This window comes from Spermophilus citellus, assembly GCF_964194105.1.
Source record: "Spermophilus citellus genome assembly, chromosome: 5".
Lineage (NCBI taxonomy): Eukaryota > Metazoa > Chordata > Mammalia > Rodentia > Sciuridae > Spermophilus > Spermophilus citellus.
The window spans coordinates 68726363-68732389 of NC_138186.1; the positions used below are offsets into that span (position 1 = coordinate 68726363).

Sequence of the window (6027 nt, forward strand, 5' to 3'; positions counted from 1 at the left end):
GCATCTAAAAGAGTCACACTTATAGAGGGTGATAGCTACCAGCAGATAGGGGGAAAGAGATATGCAGAGCTTTGATTATAATGTATAAAGTTATAATTATACAAGAGGTATTAATTCCGGAGATCTGCTATATAACATCATGGCTCTACTTACCAATAAGTTATGGCAGCCAAATATTTGTTAAGAGGGTAGATGTCATGATAGGCGAACTTACACACACACACACACACACACACACACACACACACCAAGCAAAATCCCCAAACTTCCAAAATACAGAGAAACACTGGAAACTTTTGAAAGTGATGGATATATTTATGACCTTAATTGGGTGAGGGTAACATGAGGAGATATATATATATATATATATATATATATAAACTTATGAAGCTATAGACATTACTTCAGTTTACTTTGTATCATCAAGTCAGTTTTCTTTATATCAGTGGTACCTCAATAAAACTGGGAAAAATTAAAAAATATTTTGTGATATTCCTTCTAGTATATTTTCTTTTTCCTGTGGGTGGCGAGGGGTGGGGTGGTAAGTACTGGGGTTTAAACTCAGAGGCACTAAACCATTGAGCCCCATCTCCAGCCCTATTTTGTATTTTATTTAGAGACATGGTTCACTGAGTTGCTTAGCGCCTCACGTTGCTGAGGCTGGCTTTGAACTCATGATTCTTCTGTCTCAGCCTCCCAAGCTGCTGGGATTACAGGCATGAGCCACTGTGTCCGGCCCTTCTAGTATACTTTCTATACCCACAAATATATAATTAGATTTTTAATTTGGATGAGAACATACATATGTATAGTTTATCACTCAATATTTTATTCACCTAGCATCTTTTCAGGTTAAAAATTTTTCTTCAGCTGGATGTCATAGTGCATACCTATAATCCCCAGTCACTCAGGAGGCTGAGGCAGAAATATTGTAAATTTGAGGACAGCCAGGGGAATTTAGTGACACTGTGTCTCAAAATAAAAAGGGTTAGAGATATAACTCAGTAGTAGAGCACTTGCCTGACATGTGTGAAGCATTCCAGTACTGCAAAAACAAACAAAAAATTTCTCTAAAATACCATTTTTGGTGATTATATAACATTCTGTTTTGAGGGTGTACTACAATTTGTTTAACCATTCATCTGTTTCTTCACTCGTCATCTTAAACTGTTTTCCCTCTGATGGGTTAAGCAATTGGGTGTGCCTGTCCTAGGTAAAAGAGTGGGTCCTCACCACACTGCAGTGTCTTCCTTCTAAGACAATGATGAAGGCCGTCATGACTGCCTAGGAGACAGCTCTTCCTGTCTGTTAGCTTCCCTTAGCAGAGTCTTCCCTGATGGTCATTCCCAGAAAAGCATTGCCTGTCATCACCCTTTAGTTCCTTACTCAGGTCTATACTGTATTATTATTGCTGTTGTTGGTAGTAGTAGTTGTGGGAGCATAGTAGTTGGATCCAAGCATTGTCTCTTCCTGACCATGCTTATTGTCTCTCTTCCCTCCTGATTGTAAGTGCCACGACAGCGGAAGCAATGTGATTTTTGTCCCTACAGAATTCCTTGCATCTTGAGTCATGTAAGTATATGGCAAGTTGTCAGTAAATATTAACATGAAGGAAGAAGGGTCTTCATTGCTTGTATTCTTCTTTCCAATGAAAAAAGAGGGTAATAACTATTCAATTGTTATGTATAAATATTGCATAAGCAGCCCCTGTCAAATCTGTATGAAGCAGATCTTGGATCCCTACTGTTGTTCTTTATAATTATCAAATGTTAGAAGGGCATATACTGGGGAATGATATTGACCAAATTATATTGTCATATTGTGTGCATGTATGGATATGTAACAACAAATCCCACCATTATGTACAACTATAATGGACAATAAAAACATGGAAGAAATGAATTATCAAATGTTAGACCTAGATATAGGACCCATTAGGTGATCTAATCTATCATTTTACACATATTAGGATAATTGAAGCTCATCACATTAGTAATGGTTGGAGAACTGTGGGTAGGGAGGAAGAGAAGCACTTAACTACAGGAAATTTACAATCCTGATGAAAAGAGAAGATTACAACACATTAAAAAATGCTGAACAGTTTGTGGCAATATATTGGGTCATACCTATATTAATAACAGTGTCAAATTGTGTATGCAACTCTATTTCTACCTTCAAGGATTTGGCAATCTTGTAAAAGTCTACTTAAACAAGTGATACATTGACAATGTTAAAGACAAAAGCAATAATAATTCAGTAGAGAAATGCTAAGGGCTTAGGCAGCAGACCAGATGGAAGCATTGATTTTGTTTGGGAGAGTCTTGGTGGCTTCATGGAGGAGGGAACATCTGTGCCAGTGGTGAGGGGTTTGCAGTGTGCCTGCCAGAGGCAGGGAGCTGCACATGAAGGCATCACAGGCAGAGGGAAGTGAAAGGCTTGGCACTTTTGAAACATAGCAACCTTCTTGCATCTAGAAGGCAGGTGAGGGATGCAGGTGATGCAACAGGAAGGGTGGGAGGGCTGGTCGGAGAGGAAAAATATAGGTCCAGATTGTAACTCTATTCTGAGGGTGTGGACTTTGCCAGTTAAGTAACAGGGAGACGCTGAAGGGTTTTCAGGAAGAATATGTCAAGCTCAGTCTGTATCTTAGATGATTTCTGACAGCAGGACAAATGCCAGTTGAGATGGGGAGGAGAACTAGAAACAGAAACAACCAGGAAGCCTTTGCAGTAGACGGTTACAACATGGATTAGGGGATATCTGAACCAGGAAACCCCTTGGAAATGAAGTCCAGATGGTTGAATGCCAGGATGCACGCTACTAAAACACTCAGGGGTCACTCCAGGGGAATTGGGCTGCACAAAATAACCACACTGGAGACAGAAATACCTGTTTCTTTGGGGGTGCTGTGATGGCTCCTCTGACCTTAAGGGTCCGCAGAAAGAGAGAGAGCATGTGCTGACCCCTTTTCTTGAGGAAAAGCCATTCAAATGAGACAAAGGGTCAGGTTTCAAGGGGCTGAATCTAGCTTCATGATGTCTGCTGTCAGCAGGTTGACTGACATCTAGAAAGGCCACAGCCAAGGGGAGAGTAAGAGAAGGGGGCACAGGAAGGGTGTTTCCATGGAAAATTCTATTCTAAACAGGGCAAGGGATAATATTACAAAGGAACAGGTGAGCATAGCTCCACCCATGGGGATGAAGGAAGGCACGCCCATGCACAAAGACACAGTCCCTGGGACCCTAAAGATTGGGGCTATGGACTGGGTTACCTAGTCAACCAGATCACAGAGTGACTGACGATGCTGCACCACTCAGAAGGGGAGACAGACGTGGTCATGTGCTAATTTGGCCTTCCACAGTTGAAGAGACACTTTAAACATAAACTGACCACAAGGACTTGGGGACTTAGAAAAATGCTAGGAAAAAAAAAAGTGTGTGTGTGTGTGGGGGGGTCTTCTAAAAATCCAAGAGAGATCAGTAGAGTAGAGGAAACGGACAAGGTGGAGGGAGGAGGGGAGGGAGAGGAGAAATAGTGGGGAATGATATTTGCCAAATTATATTGTTATATAGTGTGCATGTATGAATATGGAACAAGGAATCCCACCATTATGTCCAACTACATTGCACCAATAAAAAACATGGAAAAAATAAAAACATTAGGAATGTTTGTAAGTGGGGTTAAGAGAGCTCAGGTTTTCAGATTTTCTCCTTAACCAAGCAGACTAGGGGAGGATTAAAGAATAATAATAAATAAATAAATAAATAAACAAAAAATCACCATCAACAAAGAGCCCTGGAAAGTAAAAGAAAACCAAGTGAATCCCTTTCTCCACTCGAATCCCAGGGTAACTCAGATTCTTTATGTTCTGAATTACACAAAATGCACAGAAGCTGCACATTGAGATGCCCAGATCTGCTAATCCATGTTCTGGACTTCTTCCTACCCCTCTTTGGATTTCCTTCTCAGAAGTTGCTCTAACAGTCTGGTCTGTATGAAGCAGGAAAACCTTTCCCAGTTTGCCGACAATGACCCTGCAGGCTGGGCACAAGGAGTCTTTCTGTAGTGTGTTGGAAGAGGCCACTGCAGCTCAAGATGGAGACCCTGAGGGCTGCCCCAGTGTTACCCTGGGTTATAGATTTTCTCAAAGCCTGGATGGACTGCTGGCACCTCCTCTTTTCCTTATGACTCTCACACATCCACTCTCAACTTGTCTGTTGCTCAGACCACATTTTACACCATTGATTCTCATCTCTGCAGCTGGTTTGATGCAATCTTTATTCTTTTCTAAACTATACATGCCCCTTTGTTGCTTTTCCAAAAAAAATTTTATATGATACAGGATTTATTTTTGAGTTTTTATTAAGAAGGAGACAATACAGTAGGAGCCCTCATGGGTACAGATTCTGCCACTTGTACAGGGGACCATCACTGGGGATATATTTGACCCTCCAGTCATTAGGAATGAGCCACTTCTCAGACACTATATCTTCAAATTCATCAACTTTAAACCTGGTAAACTCCCATTTCATTGATATATGGAGCTTTCCGTGGTTGGTAACTTGAACTTGGCCCTGCATACATCCTCAATCACATGTTCCTTGTCCTGCAGCTTGGTGCGGCTGGACACGATGACTTGGCCAACATGAACCCTAGCCACTGTGCTCTGGGCTTTTCCAAAGGCACCCTGCATACCTGTCTGGAGACTATCAGCCTCAGGGCAGAAAAACATCTTTTTGATGCAGAAGTGTGGAGCTGCATTCAAATATGAAAGCCATATTTGCCACCACTTCTTACCAGGTACTTGTTTGCACAAATACAGGCAGCCTCCATGGCTTCAGAGTCTAGCTGCCCATATTCATCTGACACCATAGAGGGGGAACTCATCCACTTTTGCCTTCTTCTGTTTAAGGTCAAAGATATGGAGCTTAGCATCAGGGACAACAAAAATATAAAATGCTTCATGAATTTGCATGTCTTCCTTGTTCAGAAGCCATGTTAATCTCTGTATTGTTCACAATTTTAGTGTATATGTTGCTGAAATGAGCACTCCAAAATCATTTCTTGATCAAGTGCTGCCATTCTGCTACAAAATCTCTGCTGTAGCTCTTGTCAATATGCTGTGGTAACTGTGTTTATATTTATTGGATGTGTGATTTCTGTTATTTGATGGTAATCCCCCTGCAATCTCAGCGTTGCTCAGTTTCATTGGTGACAGCTAATAGTGTCAAAGATAAAGCTGGCCAGGTGAGGTAGTGGTGCATGCCAATAATCCCATCAGTTTGGGAGGCTGAGGCAGGAGGATTCCAAGTTCAAAGCCAGCCTCAGCAACTTAGTAAGGCCCTAAGCAATTTAGCAAGACTCTATCTCAAAGTAAAAATTTAAAAAAGTGGGGGGCTGGGAATGTGACTTGGTTGTTGTGGTTGAGCACCTCTGGGTTCAATCCTTGGTACCAAAAAAAAAAAAAAAAAAAGATATACAAAGCTGGATACTAGTTCAAGTGATAAGGACAGATTTTTACCAGCAAAATATTACTGAAATAGGGAAAACAGCGCCCCCCACTCCCAGGAACTGAACTCAACTTTGATTTGTAAAGAGATAACTGGGTCTTTTTGTTGTTGTTGTTTTTTATTTAAATTTTAGCAGCATACAGTATGGACGCTGTGCCTCATTTTTGGTGACTGGAATTTATCAGTCTTTTCAGTGGCTGGTGTAATTAGACTATCTCTTATCCTGTCTCCCTGTAATGTTCCTCTTCCTGACTCAAAACCTTCTATTGAGATCAGAATAGACATATTCCAACTTGTTCTTGATTTTCTTGACCTGTTGACATAGACTCTCTCCTTGACTAAAGTTTAACAAGGCTCATCTGAGTGTTGCCCAGATTGGCCTTGAACTCACCATCCTGCCTCAGCCTCTTGAGTAGCTGGGATTACAAGCATATGCTATCACACCCGTTTATGACTGGGCCTTAAAGACAGAATAAGGACAAGGGGTCAAGTAAGGGTTCCATAGAGTAAAAAATGA

At 41.2% G+C, this 6027-nt stretch overlaps 1 pseudogene across 1 annotated transcript; it reads right to left on the reverse strand.

Moving 5' to 3' along the window:
- Positions 1 to 4391: 4391 nt before the first annotated feature.
- LOC308649423 (large ribosomal subunit protein uL16-like) lies at positions 4392 to 4975 on the reverse strand (annotated as a pseudogene). Its single transcript has one exon. The product of its transcript is annotated as a large ribosomal subunit protein uL16-like (transcript).
- Between the last annotated feature and the right edge of the window lie 1052 nt (positions 4976 to 6027).